The sequence below is a fragment of the Drosophila sechellia genome, unplaced genomic scaffold (genome assembly GCF_004382195.2).
Source record: "Drosophila sechellia strain sech25 unplaced genomic scaffold, ASM438219v1 U_284, whole genome shotgun sequence".
Lineage (NCBI taxonomy): Eukaryota > Metazoa > Arthropoda > Insecta > Diptera > Drosophilidae > Drosophila > Drosophila sechellia.
The window spans coordinates 8885-30000 of record NW_022611228.1 but is presented as its reverse complement, the minus strand read 5'-3'; the positions used below and the strand labels follow the sequence as shown (position 1 = coordinate 30000).

Here is a 21116-nt window from a genome sequence, read left to right as displayed (position 1 = left end):
GAACGCAGCAAACTGTGCGTCATCGTGTGAACTGCAGGACACATGAACATCGACATTTTGAACGCATATCGCAGTCCATGCTGTTATGTACTTTAATTAATTTTATAGTGCTGCTTGGACTACATATGGTTGAGGGTTGTAAGACTATGCTAATTAAGTTGTTTATAAATTTTTTATAAGCATATGGTATATTATTGGATTAAATAATGATTTTATTCATAATATTAAAAAAGAAATGAAAAACATTATCTCACATTTGAATGTGAAAAACGAAGAGAAATATTTTCTTTTTCAATCAAATAATACTGAGAAATGTCTAGCATAAAAAATTGAAATATTTTTCATCTAGAATTGTCTCTTATTAATGATTCGGAAAAAGAAAAATCTTGGTTTTGTTATTATTCTTCGTTGGTTCGTTAAATGGATAAAAATGACTTTGCTTACAAGAACTATTGGAACTATTTATAACGAATTTAATTGATTGTTTTATCATTTATATATAAAGAATTTATGGCAAAATATAGTTATATATACAACCTCAACTCATATGGGACTACCCCCTGAATTTAAGCATATTAATTAGGGGAGGAAAAGAAACTAACAAGGATTTTCTTAGTAGCGGCGAGCGAAAAGAAAACAGTTCAGCACTAAGTCACTTTGTCTATATGGCAAATGTGAGATGCAGTGTATGGAGCGTCAATATTCTAGTATGAGAAATTAATGATTTAAGTCCTTCTTAAATGAGGCCATTTACCCATAGAGGGTGCCAGGCCCGTATAACGTTAATGATTGCTAGATGATGTTTCCAAAGAGTCGTGTTGCTTGATAGTGCAGCACTAAGTGGGTGGTAAACTCCATCTAAAACTAAATATAACCATGAGACCGATAGTAAACAAGTACCGTGAGGGAAAGTTGAAAAGAACTCTGAATAGAGAGTTAAACAGTACGTGAAACTGCTTAGAGGTTAAGCCCGATGAACCTGAATATCCGTTATGGAAAATTCATCATTAAAATTGTAATATTTAAATAATATTATTAAGAATAATGTGCATTTTTTCCATATAAGGACATTGTAATCTATTAGCATATCCCAAATTTATCATAAAATATAACTTATAGTTTATTCCAATTAAATTGCTTGCATTTTAACACAGAATAAATGTTATTAATTTGATAAAGTGCTGATAGATTTATATTATTACAGAGCGTTAATTTTTCGGAATTATATAATGGCATAATTATCATTGATTTTTGTGTTTATTATATGCTCTTGTATGATTAACAATGCGAAAGATTCAGGATACCTTCGGGACCCGTCTTGAAACACGGACCAAGGAGTCTAACATATGTGCAAGTTATTGGGATGTAAACCTAATAGCGTAATTAACTTGACTAATAATGGGATTAGTTTTTTAGCTATTTATAGCTAATTAACACAATCCCGGGGCGTTCTATATAGTTATGTATAATGTATATTTATATTATTTATGCCTCTAACTGGAACGTACCTTGAGCATATATGCTGTGACCCGAAAGATGGTGAACTATACTTGATCAGGTTGAAGTCAGGGGAAACCCTGATGGAAGACCGAAACAGTTCTGACGTGCAAATCGATTGTCAGAATTGAGTATAGGGGCGAAAGACCAATCGAACCATCTAGTAGCTGGTTCCTTCCGAAGTTTCCCTCAGGATAGCTGGTGCATTTTAATATTATATAAAATAATCTTATCTGGTAAAGCGAATGATTAGAGGCCTTAGGGTCGAAACGATCTTAACCTATTCTCAAACTTTAAATGGGTAAGAACCTTAACTTTCTTGATATGAAGTTCAAGGTTATGATATAATGTGCCCAGTGGGCCACTTTTGGTAAGCAGAACTGGCGCTGTGGGATGAACCAAACGTAATGTTACGGTGCCCAAATTAACAACTCATGCAGATACCATGAAAGGCGTTGGTTGCTTAAAACAGCAGGACGGTGATCATGGAAGTCGAAATCCGCTAAGGAGTGTGTAACAACTCACCTGCCGAAGCAACTAGCCCTTAAAATGGATGGCGCTTAAGTTGTATACCTATACATTACCGCTAAAGTAGATGATTTATATTACTTGTGATATAAATTTTGAAACTTTAGTGAGTAGGAAGGTACAATGGTATGCGTAGAAGTGTTTGGCGTAAGCCTGCATGGAGCTGCCATTGGTACAGATCTTGGTGGTAGTAGCAAATAATCGAATGAGACCTTGGAGGACTGAAGTGGAGAAGGGTTTCGTGTGAACAGTGGTTGATCACGAGTTAGTCGGTCCTAAGTTCAAGGCGAAAGCCGAAAATTTTCAAGTAAAACAAAAATGCCTAACTATATAAACAAAGCGAATATAATACACTTGAATAATTTTGAACGAAAGGGAATACGGTTCCAATTCCGTAACCTGTTGAGTATCCGTTTGTTATTAAATATGGGCCTCGTGCTCATCCTGGCAACAGGAACGACCATAAAGAAGCCGTCGAGAGATATCGGAAGAGTTTTCTTTTCTGTTTTATAGCCGTACTACCATGGAAGTCTTTCGCAGAGAGATATGGTAGATGGGCTAGAAGAGCATGACATATACTGTTGTGTCGATATTTTCTCCTCGGACCTTGAAAATTTATGGTGGGGACACGCAAACTTCTCAACAGGCCGTACCAATATCCGCAGCTGGTCTCCAAGGTGAAGAGTCTCTAGTCGATAGAATAATGTAGGTAAGGGAAGTCGGCAAATTAGATCCGTAACTTCGGGATAAGGATTGGCTCTGAAGATTGAGATAGTCGGGCTTGATTGGGAAACAATAACATGGTTTATGTGCTCGTTCTGGGTAAATAGAGTTTCTAGCATTTATGTTAGTTACTTGTTCCCCGGATAGTTTAGTTACGTAGCCAATTGTGGAACTTTCTTGCTAAAATTTTTAAGAATACTATTTGGGTTAAACCAATTAGTTCTTATCAATTATAACGATTATCAATTAACAATCAATTCAGAACTGGCACGGACTTGGGGAATCCGACTGTCTAATTAAAACAAAGCATTGTGATGGCCCTAGCGGGTGTTGACACAATGTGATTTCTGCCCAGTGCTCTGAATGTCAAAGTGAAGAAATTCAAGTAAGCGCGGGTCAACGGCGGGAGTAACTATGACTCTCTTAAGGTAGCCAAATGCCTCGTCATCTAATTAGTGACGCGCATGAATGGATTAACGAGATTCCTACTGTCCCTATCTACTATCTAGCGAAACCACAGCCAAGGGAACGGGCTTGGAATAATTAGCGGGGAAAGAAGACCCTTTTGAGCTTGACTCTAATCTGGCAGTGTAAGGAGACATAAGAGGTGTAGAATAAGTGGGAGATATTAGACCTCGGTTTGGTATCGTCAATGAAATACCACTACTCTTATTGTTTCCTTACTTACTTGATTAAATGGAACGTGTATCATTTCCTAGCCATTATACGGATATATTTATTATATCTTATGGTATTGGGTTTTGATGCAAGCTTCTTGATCAAAGTATCACGAGTTTGTTATATAATCGCAAACAAATTCTTTAATAAAACGATGCATTTATGTATTTTTGATTTGAAAATTTGGTATAACTCCAATTACTCAGGTATGATCCAATTCAAGGACATTGCCAGGTAGGGAGTTTGACTGGGGCGGTACATCTCTCAAATAATAACGGAGGTGTCCCAAGGCCAGCTCAGTGCGGACAGAAACCACACATAGAGCAAAAGGGCAAATGCTGACTTGATCTCGGTGTTCAGTACACACAGGGACAGCAAAAGCTCGGCCTATCGATCCTTTTGGTTTAAAGAGTTTTTAACAAGAGGTGTCAGAAAAGTTACCATAGGGATAACTGGCTTGTGGCGGCCAAGCGTTCATAGCGACGTCGCTTTTTGATCCTTCGATGTCGGCTCTTCCTATCATTGTGAAGCAAAATTCACCAAGCGTTGGATTGTTCACCCATGCAAGGGAACGTGAGCTGGGTTTAGACCGTCGTGAGACAGGTTAGTTTTACCCTACTAATGACAAAACGTTGTTGCGACAGCATTCCTGCGTAGTACGAGAGGAACCGCAGGTACGGACCAATGGCACAATACTTGTTCGAGCGAACAGTGGTATGACGCTACGTCCGTTGGATTATGCCTGAACGCCTCTAAGGTCGTATCCGTGCTGGACTGCAATGATAAATAAGGGGCAATTTGCATTGTATGGCTTCTAAACCATTTAAAGTTTATAATTTATTTTATAAACGACAATGGATGTGATGCCAATGTAATTTGTAACATAGTAAATTAGGAGGATCTTCGATCACCTGATGCCGCGCTAGTTACATATAAAAGCATTATTTAATACAATGACAAAGCCTAGAATCAATTGTAAACGACTTTTGTAACAGGCAAGGTGTTGTAAGTGGTTGAGCAGCTGCCATACTGCGATCCACTGAAGCTTATCCTTTGCTTGATGATTCGATAAATAAATGATTTTTTCCTGTAGCCAAACACCTCGTCATCAATTTAGTGACGCATATGATATTGTCCCTATCATATAATTAATATAAAGACTTTAATGGATTGTGTCAAGTTGCCAAACACCTCGTCATCAATTTAGTGACGCATATGATATTGTCCCTATCATATAATTAATATAAAGACTTTAATGAATTGTGTCAAGTTGCCAAACACCTCGTCATCAATTTAGTTTTTTTTTTTTTTTTTTTTTTTTTTTCTTTAGCGTGCGTTTATTTATTTAAAATCTGTCCTAGTGGACAATAATTAAATGGTTTTGCGGGGGAACATTAGCTTAAGGGATACTATTGTACATGTATTTGTGGCGGGTTTTATATGTGTTGTCTATTGTTGTGGAAGATCGAGAGGGTGTCTCCTCATGAGACGTCTGCTTGTTTGGCTATTGTCTAACAGGTTGGTGGCGAGGTGGTTAGGGTGGTTTTCGAGCCTTTTCAGGTATCTCTCGCTGAGCCTGGAGATTTCATCAGCGACTTGTGGGATTCCAAGTTCCCTATGTATGGCGACATTCTCGTGGTAGGGATGCGCATTACAGGCAATTCTCAAGCACCTATTCTGGAACCGCTGTATACGCAGGCGATTCGTGTGGCTTGCCGTGCCCCATAGCTGTATCCCGTAGGTCCAGATGGGCTTGAGAATTGCCTTGTACACCAGGATTTTGTGGTTCTGCCTTAGCTTGGACCCTCTCCCAATAAGCCAATGCATCTGCCTCAGACGCGCATCGGCCTGTATGCGTTTGCTGACGATGTGGGGACGCCAAGTGAGCCTGCGGTCCAGGGTAAGTCCTAGGTACTTGGGTGCGGGTGCGTTGGGAATGATGACTCCGTTTAGCGTGACCGGTGGGCAGTCTCCTCTCCTTAGTGCAAATGTTGTTTGGGTAGATTTTTCCGCGTTCACTACGATGTTCCACCTGCTGAGCCAGGGATGTAGCGCGTCCATTTGCCTTTGGATTGTTTCGGAGGCTTCTCGTGGGTCGGATGAGGAGGCGAGGAAAGCCGTGTCATCTGCATAAGTCGCTATAGTTAGGTTCCTGGAGGGGATTATGGGAAGGTCTGCGGTGTAAAGGGTGTACAGTATTGGTCCGAGCACACTGCCTTGCGGAACTCCAGCTCTGATCAGTCTGGGTAGGCTTATTGCACTTCCGCATCTGACTTGGAATGCTCTTCCCTCAGTGTAGGATTTGAGGAGGGTAAAATGGGGGCTTGGGAGGTAGGATTTGAGTTTATGGAGGAGTCCAGGATGCCAAACTCTGTCGAATGCCTGCTTCACGTCGAGCATTACAGCGCAGCAGTATTTCTTTTGCTCGAATGCCTCGAGGATCCGTTCGACTAGCCGGTGGCATTGCTCTGGTGTTCCGTGGGAGCGCCTGAAGCCAAACTGGTGATCGGGGATCAAACCAGCCTCATCCAGTACTGGCAATACTCTGCGCAAAAATACTCTTTCGAGTATTTTGGAGAGGATTGCCAGCAAACTAATCGGACGATAGGAGGCGAGATTGGCTTCAGGCTTACCAGGCTTGAGGAGGACAATAACCTCTGCTCTTTTCCACTCTTCCGGGAAGTACCCTAGCCGGAAGCAGCTGTTGTAAATGCTGGCCAGCATTTGTGTGCAGCGGGATGGGAGCATTTTTAGGGCCGCCGCATCTATACGATCCAGGCCTGGAGATTTGTTGTTCTTCAGTAGAGCAATCTCCTGCGCAACTTCCTCAGGGTCGACTGGTTCCAACGGGGGACCGGGAGAGCTTGGGCTATTGAGAAACCGGGCTGTTTCAGCATGTTCTTCGGCAGTGCAGCAGTCGAACGGAGAGAAGGCGTTGTAAAGGTGTTCGGCGAAAGCTTCTGCTCTTTCAGCATCCGAAAGGCACCAGGATCCATCTGCTTTGCGCACTGCGGAAACCTTTTTGGCTGGTCGTTTAATGTGGCGGGTGACGTTCCACAGATTGTGGTCTGGGTCCCCGGGAGAGAGTTCCTCGAGGAATCTGAGGAAGGAGTCCTGGCGTAGGCTGGAGATCTTGTCCTTCAACTCCTTTGTGGCGTGATTGAGCGCTGTTTTGTCTCTTGGATTGCGCGTCAAGAACCAAACTCTCCTGAGACGCCTCTTCTCAGTCACGAGTGCCGCAATTTCCGGGGACCAGAGGTGGAGGTCCCTGCTAGGTGTTCTCGCAGTCTTTGGTGGCGGTGGGCTTGCGAATTCCGCAGCGTTTTGCATCTGCCTGGTGAGATTCCCGATAGCTTCATCAATGTTCCTGGGTGTGTTGAGGATGGGGTTCGGATTGACGGTGGAGAGCATCCAGGACGCGAACTTGGCGGCGTCGGTATATTTTCCAGTGAGCCTTCTGAGCGGGGTTTTCCTGAGGACTGGCGTGTTGATTAGCACGTTTATTGCACAGTGGTCTGACAGGAGATCAGCATTTGTTGTGCAGCTGATCTTCGCATGCCCTATGCCTTTCGACACAGCAAAGTCCAGTAGGTCTGGAGTCTTGAGGGGATTCGTTGGCCAGTGAGTGGGCTCGCCAGTGGAGTGGCAGTCCAGTCGGTGGCGTTGCAGGTACCCAAACAGAGTTTTCCCTTTGGGGTTGTTGGCGCGCGATCCCCACCAAGAATGTTTGGCGTTATAATCTCCAGCTGCTATGAAGCGGGGCCCAAAATGCTCGAAGAACTCACTGAGGTGAGATGCTGTTATGCGGTATCTGGGGGGAAAGTAGACCGCTCCAATGTCTAAATCTCCTTGCGGGCTGACAATCCTGATGACAGGACATTGTGCCCAGTCTTGCTGAAACGCGGGCAGCTCTAGGTATTGAATACCGCTCCTGATGAGGATGGCTGCTCCACCGCGTGCTCTGCCAGAAGGATGGTCTGCATGGATGAGGTCATATCCGCTGATATTAAAGTGGGATCTGGGGGAGAAGTGGGTTTCGGCTACGAGTAGGATATCGATCTGGTGGGTCTTCAGATGGTGCTCGACTATGGCCTTGCTGTTCTGCAGGCCGTTCGCATTCCAGACGACTAGGTGGAGCTTTAGTTGCATGACTTGCTGTTGAGAATGGTGGCCACCAGCTGTGTCATCTGGGTGAACATGCGCTCCATCATCCTTTCCATCATTCCTTCCATGCGAGCGAACATCGCTTCTATCTGACCGGAGTGTGGGGTTTCTGTTTGGGTTTGGACTGGGGTTGTGGGATTCTGCGGTGCTGCGTGCACTCCGTTGAGGGCGTCTCGGTAGCTCCTGCCAGAGGTGACGTTTGGTGATGCCACGGGCGGCGCCTTGTTAGCATTAGCGACGGGCCTTGTTTTCGGAGCAGCGAGTGCTTTGGCCCTTTTGTATGCAGGGCATCCCTTGAAAGACGCAGGATGGTCCGCCTGGCAGTGGAAGCAGCACGCTTTGTCGTCCTCCCTCTTCTCACATGCCCTCGATTCGTGAGGGCCTCCACACTTTACACATCGGTATTCCAGGAAGCAGTAACGCTGTGTATGACCGAATCCTTGGCACCTGAAGCATTGAGGCACGTCGTTGAACTTCTGCGGCGGTTCAATGGTTACTACCGACCTGCAGATCCGCTTGACTTGGTAGACGTCTTTGTTGTTGCTGGAAGGCTCCAGGTTGGCGAAGAATATTCCCAGCGGTTCTTTAGTTCTTCTGCCAATGGGATTGTGCAGATCTCTAACAGCGTGCCCTTGTCTGCGAAGGTCTTCAATGATTTCCTCACGATCGGTGGAGTGGTGGAGTCCTTTGATGACAACCTTGTATGCACGTTCATCTTTCGGCTGGAAAGTCCGATGCCTCTTGTTTTGGGCCACAAGTTGGAGACGCAGAGCTGTATAGGACTCTTTGTCCGGCATCATGACACGTACGTTGTTGCCATTCACGGTCTTGTAGGTAAAATTGTTCTTCGGGCCTACAAGAGTCGTGATCATCTTGACGAGTGCCGAGATGTTGGTCACATCGGGGATAAAAATCGGAGGTGGCTTGATGGTCTTCGGGGTGGGCTTTGGTTTCTCGGGGGTCTTGGGCTTGGAATCGTCTTTAGGTCCGGGTTCGTCATCAGAGCTCTCTTGGTCGTACTCGTCTTCTTCGGTCGAGAGTAAAGCGAAGGCGTTGTTGGCGAGCTTCTTGCGCAGAGCTGCGCTAGTGCTTGGCTTATCTTCCAGCTCCTCTCCCTGTGCTTTCTTTGCCGGTTTTCGCTTTATCTCGCCCGGCTCTGTATGCGAGGTGCTTCCCTCGCTGCTAGAGCTGCTCTTGCGTGTTCTCAGAGCCTTTTTGCGTGGTGTTGTTCCAAGCTTGTGGGTGCGCGGGGGGGCCTGCCAGTCCATCTTCTCCAAAGTTGATAAGGAGTGAGGAGGGGGGGGGGGGGGAAGCTGGGCACCGTAAGCCGGTGAGCCAGGCAGCACGTGGCTGCTGCTTTGCAATTATACCGCTGCTTCGAGCACTGGGTTTTTTGCGCTGATAACACGCACACTCGGGTGTGCGATGGTGTTAGTGCGAACTACCGTTAGGTACGTTGGCTGGGCCAATCAAAACGCGCGACAAGATCACGCGACGCGAAGTGGCTGGGCACAAGTAACGGGACTTACAACTGTGAACAATTTGCTAACAATTTGCTAACAATTTGCTGTCGATCCGCAGGCACGTCTGCACTCGTCGAGTGTTCGATCGCGACTCCATCTAATTAGTGACGCGCATGAATGGATTAACGAGATTCCTACTGTCCCTATCTACTATCTAGCGAAACCACAGCCAAGGGAACGGGCTTGGAATAATTAGCGGGGAAAGAAGACCCTTTTGAGCTTGACTCTAATCTGGCAGTGTAAGGAGACATAAGAGGTGTAGAATAAGTGGGAGATATTAGACCTCGGTTTGGTATCGTCAATGAAATACCACTACTCTTATTGTTTCCTTACTTACTTGATTAAATGGAACGTGTATCATTTCCTAGCCATTATACGGATATATTTATTATATCTTATGGTATTGGGTTTTGATGCAAGCTTCTTGATCAAAGTATCACGAGTTTGTTATATAATCGCAAACAAATTCTTTAATAAAACGATGCATTTATGTATTTTTGATTTGAAAATTTGGTATAACTCCAATTACTCAGGTATGATCCAATTCAAGGACATTGCCAGGTAGGGAGTTTGACTGGGGCGGTACATCTCTCAAATAATAACGGAGGTGTCCCAAGGCCAGCTCAGTGCGGACAGAAACCACACATAGAGCAAAAGGGCAAATGCTGACTTGATCTCGGTGTTCAGTACACACAGGGACAGCAAAAGCTCGGCCTATCGATCCTTTTGGTTTAAAGAGTTTTTAACAAGAGGTGTCAGAAAAGTTACCATAGGGATAACTGGCTTGTGGCGGCCAAGCGTTCATAGCGACGTCGCTTTTTGATCCTTCGATGTCGGCTCTTCCTATCATTGTGAAGCAAAATTCACCAAGCGTTGGATTGTTCACCCATGCAAGGGAACGTGAGCTGGGTTTAGACCGTCGTGAGACAGGTTAGTTTTACCCTACTAATGACAAAACGTTGTTGCGACAGCATTCCTGCGTAGTACGAGAGGAACCGCAGGTACGGACCAATGGCACAATACTTGTTCGAGCGAACAGTGGTATGACGCTACGTCCGTTGGATTATGCCTGAACGCCTCTAAGGTCGTATCCGTGCTGGACTGCAATGATAAATAAGGGGCAATTTGCATTGTATGGCTTCTAAACCATTTAAAGTTTATAATTTATTTTATAAACGACAATGGATGTGATGCCAATGTAATTTGTAACATAGTAAATTAGGAGGATCTTCGATCACCTGATGCCGCGCTAGTTACATATAAAAGCATTATTTAATACAATGACAAAGCCTAGAATCAATTGTAAACGACTTTTGTAACAGGCAAGGTGTTGTAAGTGGTTGAGCAGCTGCCATACTGCGATCCACTGAAGCTTATCCTTTGCTTGATGATTCGATAAATAAATGATTTTTTCCTGTAGCCAAACACCTCGTCATCAATTTAGTGACGCATATGATATTGTCCCTATCATATAATTAATATAAAGACTTTAATGGATTGTGTCAAGTTGCCAAACACCTCGTCATCAATTTAGTGACGCATATGATATTGTCCCTATCATATAATTTTTGATATATAGACTTTAAAGAATTGTATCAAGTTGCCAAACACCTCGTCATCAATTTAGTGACGCATATGATATTGTCCCTATCATATAATTAATATAAAGACTTTAATGGATTGTGTCAAGTTGCCAAACACCTCGTCATCAATTTAGTGACGCATATGATATTGTCCTTATTATATAATTTTTGATATAAAGACTTTAAAGAATTGTATCAAGTTGCCAAACACCTCGTCATCAATTTAGTGACGCATATGATATTGTCCCTATCATATAATTAATATACAGACTCTAATGAATTGTGTCAAGTTGCCAAACACCTCGTCATCAATTTAGTGACGCATATGATATTGTCCCTATCATATAATTTTTGATATAAAGACTTTAAAGAATTGTATCAAGTTGCCAAACACCTCGTCATCAATTTAGTGACGCATATGATATTGTCCCTTTCATATAATTAATATAAAGACTTTAATGGATTGTGTCAAGTTGCCAAACACCTCGTCATCAACTACTATATTATGGTTGCGCCGACCTCTCATATTGTATTCTCTTATGTGTTCATAGGATTTTGACAATTATACGAGTAAATTAAATAATATACATATGAAAATGATTAATTATTATATGTATAAGGGAAAAAATGATGAAATATTCCCATATTATCTTAGTATTATAGAGGAAAGACCGTTGCCGACCTCTGATATTGTTCAAACTTATGTATTTATATGATTTTGGCAATTATATGAGTAAATTAAAAAATATACATATGAAAATGGTTAATTATTATATGTATATGGGAAAAAATGCTAAGATATTCCCATATTCTCTTAGTATTATAGAGAAAAGCCATTTAAGTGAGAGGGTATAGTAGTGTAAACGACCGGAATTACGACAGAGGGTTCAAAAACTACTATAGGTAGGCAGTGGTTGCCGACCTCTCATATTGTTCAAAACTTATGTATTCATATGATTTTGGCAATTGTATGAGTAAATTAAATAATATACATATGAAAATGATTAATTATTATATGTATAAGGGAAAAAATGCTGAAATATTCCCACATTCTCTTAGTATTATAGAGAAAATCCATTATAGTGAGAGGGTATAGTAGTGTAAACGACCGGAATTACGACAGAGGGTTCAAAAACTACTATAGGTAGGCAGTGGTTGCCGACCTCTCATATTGTTCAAAACTTATGTATTCATATGAATTTGGCAATTATATGAGTAAATTAAATAATATACATATGAAAATGATTAATTATTATATGTATAAGGGAAAAAATGCTGAAATATTCCCACATTCTCTTAGTATTATAGAGAAAATCCATTATAGTGAGAGGGTATAGTAGTGTAAACGACCGGAATTACGACAGAGGGTTCAAAAACTACTATAGGTAGGCAGTGGTTGCCGACCTCTCATATTGTTCAAAACTTATGTATTCATATGATTTTGGCAATTATATGATTAAATTAAATAATATACATATGAAAATGGTTAATTATTATATGTATATGGGAAAAAATGCAGAGATATTCCCATATTCTCTTAGTATTATAGAGAAAAGCCATTTAAGTGAGAGGGTATAGTAGTGTAAACGACCGGAATTACGACAGAGGGTTCAAAAACTACTATAGGTAGGCAGTGGTTGCCGACCTCTCATATTGTTCAAAACTTATGTATTCATATGATTTTGGCAATTGTATGAGTAAATTAAATAATATACATACGAAAATGATTAATTATTATATGTATATGGGAAAAAATGCAGAGATATTCCCATATTCTCTTAGTATTATAGAGAAAAGCCATTTAAGTGAGAGGGTATAGTAGTGTAAACCACCGGAATTACGACAGAGGGTTCAAAAACTACTATAGGTAGGCAGTGGTTGCCGACCTCTCATATTGTTCAAAACTTATGTATTCATATGATTTTGGCAATTGTATGAGTAAATTAAATAATATACATATGAAAATGATTAATTATTATATGTATAAGGGAAAAAATGCTGAAATATTCCCACATTCTCTTAGTATTATAGAGAAAATCCATTATAGTGAGAGGGTATAGTAGTGTAAACGACCGGAATTACGACAGAGGGTTCAAAAACTACTATAGGTAGGCAGTGGTTGCCGACCTCTCATATTGTTCAAAACTTATGTATTCATATGATTTTGGCAATTATATGATTAAATTAAATAATATACATATGAAAATGGTTAATTATTATATGTATATGGGAAAAAATGCTGAGATATTCCCATATTCTCTTAGTATTATAGAGAAAAGCCATTTAAGTGAGAGGGTATAGTAGTGTAAACGACCGGAATTACGACAGAGGGTTCAAAAACTACTATAGGTAGGCAGTGGTTGCCGACCTCTCATATTGTTCAAAACTTATGTATTCATATGATTTTGGCAATTGTATGAGTAAATTAAATAATATACATATGAAAATGATTAATTATTATATGTATAAGGGAAAAAATGCTGAAATATTCCCACATTCTCTTAGTATTATAGAGAAAATCCATTATAGTGAGAGGGTATAGTAGTGTAAACGACCGGAATTACGACAGAGGGTTCAAAAACTACTATAGGTAGGCAGTGGTTGCCGACCTCTCATATTGTTCAAAACTTATGTATTCATATGATTTTGGCAATTATATGATTAAATTAAATAATATACATATGAAAATGGTTAATTATTATATGTATATGGGAAAAAATGCTGAGATATTCCCATATTCTCTTAGTATTATAGAGAAAAGCCATTATAGTGAGAGGGTATAGTAGTGTAAACGACCGGAATTACGACAGAGGGTTCAAAAACTACTATAGGTAGGCAGTGGTTGCCGACCTCTCATATTGTTCAAAACTTATGTATTCATATGAATTTGGCAATTATATGAGTAAATTAAATAATAAACATATAAAAATTAATATTTATTATATGTATAAAAAAAAAAATAATCATATTATATATGAATAATGGAAAAAAAATGAAATGTTCCTATAATCTCTTAATATATAAGAGAATAGACCGTATGTTGGGTGGCAAACGGAATTGAAAATACCCGCTTTGAGGACAGCGGGTTCAAAAACTACTATAGGTAGGCAGTGGTTGCCGACCTCCCGCATTATTCGAAATATTTATTTCGGATTATGTTTATATTGGTTACATAAAATAAAGTATATTATTATCCGTACAAATTTGTTTCTCAGTTCTATAGAACACGGGACTTGGCTCCGCGGATAATAGGAATATACGCTTTTTAGATAATATCGTTGAAACAAAAGTCAAGTTTCTATTATATATAGAATAACAAATCGTTTCCATATATTATCGTTAATTTTTGGAGGCAGGCAAATATTAATTTATTACCTGCCGTATAGTTGGATTATTATATCGTTACGGTATAATACAAATATGGATTCTTATGAAAGAAATATAAAATTATATATTAAATGTGGAAATATTATCATATGCGCTTGGTTTTATGTTATATATTACCAGAGAGATATATGAAAAGAGATAAATTTTAAATTTATCTTCAAAATGCAAATGATTTAACTTAATATTTATATTGGTTAAACAAAAATTGTACATGTGTGGATACAATAATTATGTATGTTGGAAATAAAATGATATTTTATAATGAAATATGTATATATAAAAAGATAAAATTATAGAAACATATATATTACAATAATTATATGAAATTCTTGTTATATTGGTAAAACAAGTATAAATTAAAAATGAAAATATGGATTACGAATGCTATATAAAAATGGCCGTAATCGAATAGATTTTTTACTTATATTTATATATTTAAAATTTTACCCAAAGGCGAAATATTGAATTTTATTCAATATAATAAAAATCATGGAATTATATAAAGTGAAAAATCTATATATCTATTATATTGCTTATTTCGATTCAAAAAATATGAATGGAATATGAAGGAAAAACATTATTCTGGTTGATCCTGCCAGTAGTTATATGCTTGTCTCAAAGATTAAGCCATGCATGTCTAAGTACACACGAATTAAAAGTGAAACCGCAAAAGGCTCATTATATCAGTTATGGTTCCTTAGATCGTTAACAGTTACTTGGATAACTGTGGTAATTCTAGAGCTAATACATGCAATTAAAACATGAACCTTATGGGACATGTGCTTTTATTAGGCTAAAACCAAGCGATCGCAAGATCGTTATATTGGTTGAACTCTAGATAACATGCAGATCGTATGGTCTTGTACCGACGACAGATCTTTCAAATGTCTGCCCTATCAACTTTTGATGGTAGTATCTAGGACTACCATGGTTGCAACGGGTAACGGGGAATCAGGGTTCGATTCCGGAGAGGGAGCCTGAGAAACGGCTACCACATCTAAGGAAGGCAGCAGGCGCGTAAATTACCCACTCCCAGCTCGGGGAGGTAGTGACGAAAAATAACAATACAGGACTCATATCCGAGGCCCTGTAATTGGAATGAGTACACTTTAAATCCTTTAACAAGGACCAATTGGAGGGCAAGTCTGGTGCCAGCAGCCGCGGTAATTCCAGCTCCAATAGCGTATATTAAAGTTGTTGCGGTTAAAACGTTCGTAGTTGAACTTGTGCTTCATACGGGTAGTACAACTTACAATTGTGGTTAGTACTATACCTTTATGTATGTAAGCGTATTACCGGTGGAGTTCTTATATGTGATTAAATACTTGTATTTTTTCATATGTTCCTCCTATTTAAAAACCTGCACTAGTGCTCTTAAACGAGTGTTATTGTGGGCCGGTACTATTACTTTGAACAAATTAGAGTGCTTAAAGCAGGCTTCAAATGCCTGAATATTCTGTGCATGGGATAATGAAATAAGACCTCTGTTCTGCTTTCATTGGTTTTCAGATCAAGAGGTAATGATTAATAGAAGCAGTTTGGGGGCATTAGTATTACGACGCGAGAGGTGAAATTCTTGGACCGTCGTAAGACTAACTTAAGCGAAAGCATTTGCCAAAGATGTTTTCATTAATCAAGAACGAAAGTTAGAGGTTCGAAGGCGATCAGATACCGCCCTAGTTCTAACCATAAACGATGCCAGCTAGCAATTGGGTGTAGCTACTTTTATGGCTCTCTCAGTCGCTTCCCGGGAAACCAAAGCTTTTGGGCTCCGGGGGAAGTATGGTTGCAAAGCTGAAACTTAAAGGAATTGACGGAAGGGCACCACCAGGAGTGGAGCCTGCGGCTTAATTTGACTCAACACGGGAAAACTTACCAGGTCCGAACATAAGTGTGTAAGACAGATTGATAGCTCTTTCTCGAATCTATGGGTGGTGGTGCATGGCCGTTCTTAGTTCGTGGAGTGATTTGTCTGGTTAATTCCGATAACGAACGAGACTCAAATATATTAAATAGATATCTTCAGGATTATGGTGCTGAAGCTTATGTAGCCTTCATTCATGGTGGCAGTAAAATGTTTATTGTGTTTGAATGTGTTTATGTAAGTGGAGCCGTACCTGTTGGTTTGTCCCATTATAAGGACACTAGCTTCTTAAATGGACAAATTGCGTCTAGCAATAATGAGATTGAGCAATAACAGGTCTGTGATGCCCTTAGATGTCCTGGGCTGCACGCGCGCTACAATGAAAGTATCAACGTGTATTTCCTAGACCGAGAGGTCCGGGTAAACCGCTGAACCACTTTCATGCTTGGGATTGTGAACTGAAACTGTTCACATGAACTTGGAATTCCCAGTAAGTGTGAGTCATTAACTCGCATTGATTACGTCCCTGCCCTTTGTACACACCGCCCGTCGCTACTACCGATTGAATTATTTAGTGAGGTCTCCGGACGTGATCACTGTGACGCCTTGCGTGTTACGGTTGTTTCGCAAAAGTTGACCGAACTTGATTATTTAGAGGAAGTAAAAGTCGTAACAAGGTTTCCGTAGGTGAACCTGCGGAAGGATCATTATTGTATAATATCCTTATCGTTAATAAATATTTGTTATAATACAAATAAATACAATTTACCAAAATAAAAATATTACAAAATGATTCCACGGAATCAAAAGTTAAAGTCAAAATAAAATGAAGATGGCTTTTATTTTATATGTGGGGCTTGGCAACCTCATAAAAAGACTTTAACATTATTAATGTTGCTGTGCGTATTTGTGGCAGTACTTACTACAACAACGGCGTTTCCTATAAAAACAAATTCTCGAAAATGGAAATCGAAGAAACTAAACTAAATTCGAAAGTAGAAGTCGAATTAAAATAAAAATAATTTTGAATGTGTGGTAATCAAAATAAGTGTGTGTGTATATGGACCATAATATACACGCGTTGCGAATATGTATTGTTCATCTATGTTATGAGCATACGTTGGCTAATGCAACAACCTAAAATATACAATGTTTGTACCTGTCATCCATCAGGTTAATGTTTTATATAAATTTTGCAGTATGTGTCACCCAAAATAGCAAACCATAACCAGATTATTATGATACATAATGCTTATATGAAACTAAGACATTTCGCAACATTTATTTTAGGTATAAAAATAAATTTATTGAAGGAATTGATATATGCCAGTAAAATGGTGTATTTTTAATTTCTTTCAATAAAAACAATATTGACATTATATAAAATTGAATTATAAAACTCTAAGCGGTGGATCACTCGGCTCATGGGTCGATGAAGAACGCAGCAAACTGTGCGTCATCGTGTGAACTGCAGGACACATGAACATCGACATTTTGAACGCATATCGCAGTCCATGCTGTTATGTACTTTAATTAATTTTATAGTGCTGCTTGGACTACATATGGTTGAGGGTTGTAAGACTATGCTAATTAAGTTGTTTATAAATTTTTTATAAGCATATGGTATATTATTGGATTAAATAATGATTTTATTCATAATATTAAAAAAGAAATGAAAAACATTATCTCACATTTGAATGTGAAAAACGAAGAGAAATATTTTCTTTTTCAATCAAATAATACTGAGAAATGTCTAGCATAAAAAATTGAAATATTTTTCATCTAGAATTGTCTCTTATTAATGATTCGGAAAAAGAAAAATCTTGGTTTTGTTATTATTCTTCGTTGGTTCGTTAAATGGATAAAAATGACTTTGCTTACAAGAACTATTGGAACTATTTATAACGAATTTAATTGATTGTTTTATCATTTATATATAAAGAATTTATGGCAAAATATAGTTATATATACAACCTCAACTCATATGGGACTACCCCCTGAATTTAAGCATATTAATTAGGGGAGGAAAAGAAACTAACAAGGATTTTCTTAGTAGCGGCGAGCGAAAAGAAAACAGTTCAGCACTAAGTCACTTTGTCTATATGGCAAATGTGAGATGCAGTGTATGGAGCGTCAATATTCTAGTATGAGAAATTAATGATTTAAGTCCTTCTTAAATGAGGCCATTTACCCATAGAGGGTGCCAGGCCCGTATAACGTTAATGATTGCTAGATGATGTTTCCAAAGAGTCGTGTTGCTTGATAGTGCAGCACTAAGTGGGTGGTAAACTCCATCTAAAACTAAATATAACCATGAGACCGATAGTAAACAAGTACCGTGAGGGAAAGTTGAAAAGAACTCTGAATAGAGAGTTAAACAGTACGTGAAACTGCTTAGAGGTTAAGCCCGATGAACCTGAATATCCGTTATGGAAAATTCATCATTAAAATTGTAATATTTAAATAATATTATTAAGAATAATGTGCATTTTTTCCATATAAGGACATTGTAATCTATTAGCATATCCCAAATTTATCATAAAATATAACTTATAGTTTATTCCAATTAAATTGCTTGCATTTTAACACAGAATAAATGTTATTAATTTGATAAAGTGCTGATAGATTTATATTATTACAGAGCGTTAATTTTTCGGAATTATATAATGGCATAATTATCATTGATTTTTGTGTTTATTATATGCTCTTGTATGATTAACAATGCGAAAGATTCAGGATACCTTCGGGACCCGTCTTGAAACACGGACCAAGGAGTCTAACATATGTGCAAGTTATTGGGATGTAAACCTAATAGCGTAATTAACTTGACTAATAATGGGATTAGTTTTTTAGCTATTTATAGCTAATTAACACAATCCCGGGGCGTTCTATATAGTTATGTATAATGTATATTTATATTATTTATGCCTCTAACTGGAACGTACCTTGAGCATATATGCTGTGACCCGAAAGATGGTGAACTATACTTGATCAGGTTGAAGTCAGGGGAAACCCTGATGGAAGACCGAAACAGTTCTGACGTGCAAATCGATTGTCAGAATTGAGTATAGGGGCGAAAGACCAATCGAACCATCTAGTAGCTGGTTCCTTCCGAAGTTTCCCTCAGGATAGCTGGTGCATTTTAATATTATATAAAATAATCTTATCTGGTAAAGCGAATGATTAGAGGCCTTAGGGTCGAAACGATCTTAACCTATTCTCAAACTTTAAATGGGTAAGAACCTTAACTTTCTTGATATGAAGTTCAAGGTTATGATATAATGTGCCCAGTGGGCCACTTTTGGTAAGCAGAACTGGCGCTGTGGGATGAACCAAACGTAATGTTACGGTGCCCAAATTAACAACTCATGCAGATACCATGAAAGGCGTTGGTTGCTTAAAACAGCAGGACGGTGATCATGGAAGTCGAAATCCGCTAAGGAGTGTGTAACAACTCACCTGCCGAAGCAACTAGCCCTTAAAATGGATGGCGCTTAAGTTGTATACCTATACATTACCGCTAAAGTAGATGATTTATATTACTTGTGATATAAATTTTGAAACTTTAGTGAGTAGGAAGGTACAATGGTATGCGTAGAAGTGTTTGGCGTAAGCCTGCATGGAGCTGCCATTGGTACAGATCTTGGTGGTAGTAGCAAATAATCGAATGAGACCTTGGAGGACTGAAGTGGAGAAGGGTTTCGTGTGAACAGTGGTTGATCACGAGTTAGTCGGTCCTAAGTTCAAGGCGAAAGCCGAAAATTTTCAAGTAAAACAAAAATGCCTAACTATATAAACAAAGCGAATATAATACACTTGAATAATTTTGAACGAAAGGGAATACGGTTCCAATTCCGTAACCTGTTGAGTATCCGTTTGTTATTAAATATGGGCCTCGTGCTCATCCTGGCAACAGGAACGACCATAAAGAAGCCGTCGAGAGATATCGGAAGAGTTTTCTTTTCTGTTTTATAGCCGTACTACCATGGAAGTCTTTCGCAGAGAGATATGGTAGATGGGCTAGAAGAGCATGACATATACTGTTGTGTCGATATTTTCTCCTCGGACCTTGAAAATTTATGGTGGGGACACGCAAACTTCTCAACAGGCCGTACCAATATCCGCAGCTGGTCTCCAAGGTGAAGAGTCTCTAGTCGATAGAATAATGTAGGTAAGGGAAGTCGGCAAATTAGATCCGTAACTTCGGGATAAGGATTGGCTCTGAAGATTGAGATAGTCGGGCTTGATTGGGAAACAATAACATGGTTTATGTGCTCGTTCTGGGTAAATAGAGTTTCTAGCATTTATGTTAGTTACTTGTTCCCCGGATAGTTTAGTTACGTAGCCAATTGTGGAACTTTCTTGCTAAAATTTTTAAGAATACTATTTGGGTTAAACCAATTAGGTCTTATCAATTATAACGATTATCAATTAACAATCAATTCAGAACTGGCACGGACTTGGGGAATCCGACTGTCTAATTAAAACAAAGCATTGTGATGGCCCTAGCGGGTGTTGACACAATGTGATTTCTGCCCAGTGCTCTGAATGTCAAAGTGAAGAAATTCAAGTAAGCGCGGGTCAACGGCGGGAGTAACTATGACTCTCTTAAGGTCCTTTAACACTACAAATAGAAATAACGAGCCTCGGAGCAATTTACGCAATCTGATGACGACCCGACCCTCCGTGGACATCTTCCCGGAGGACCAATATGAACCAAACGCAGCGGCTACTCTATCTAGGGTACCCTGCACAGTATGTGGCCGGTCCTTTAACAGCAAGAGAGGACTCGGTGTTCACATGCGATCTCGGCACCCAGACGAACTTGATGAAGAACGTCGACGTGTCGATATAAAGGCAAGGTGGAGTGAGGAAGAGAAGTGGATGATGGCGAGAAAGGAGGTTGAGCTCACAGCAAATGGACATAAACACATAAACAAGCAACTAGCGGTGTATTTTGCAAACCGCAGCGTCGAAGCCATCAAAAAGCTAAGACAAAGGGGCGATTATAAGGAGAAAATAGAGCAGATAAGAAGGCAATCAGCTCTCGTCCCGGAAGTTGCAAATCTAACCATAAGGCGCCGCCCTAGTAGAAGTGAGCAAAACCACCAAGTAACAACATCAGAAACAACTCCAATCACACCCTTCGAACAGTCGAACAGGGAAATT

At 39.5% G+C, this 21116-nt stretch overlaps 4 non-coding genes across 4 annotated transcripts in view; all 4 read left to right on the top strand.

The window, feature by feature from the left end:
- The window catches only part of LOC116803083, a 179-nt gene extending 40 nt beyond the window's left edge, over window positions 1-139 (top strand). The window contains exon 1 of the ribosomal RNA XR_004363368.1: window positions 1-139. This exon is cut by the window's left edge and continues 40 nt beyond it. This is a non-coding gene — a ribosomal RNA (5.8S ribosomal RNA).
- A 394-nt stretch (window positions 140-533) lies between these two features.
- Window positions 534-4495, top strand: LOC116803081. Its single transcript, XR_004363366.1, has one exon. It is a non-coding gene; the product is annotated as a large subunit ribosomal RNA (ribosomal RNA).
- Window positions 4496-14662: 10167 nt separating this feature from the next.
- Window positions 14663-16657, top strand: LOC116803085. The gene has a single exon (XR_004363370.1). It is a non-coding gene; the product is annotated as a small subunit ribosomal RNA (ribosomal RNA).
- Window positions 16658-17344: 687 nt separating this feature from the next.
- LOC116803079 lies at window positions 17345-17523 on the top strand. The gene has a single exon (XR_004363364.1). It is a non-coding gene; the product is annotated as a 5.8S ribosomal RNA (ribosomal RNA).
- Window positions 17524-21116: the final 3593 nt, after the last annotated feature.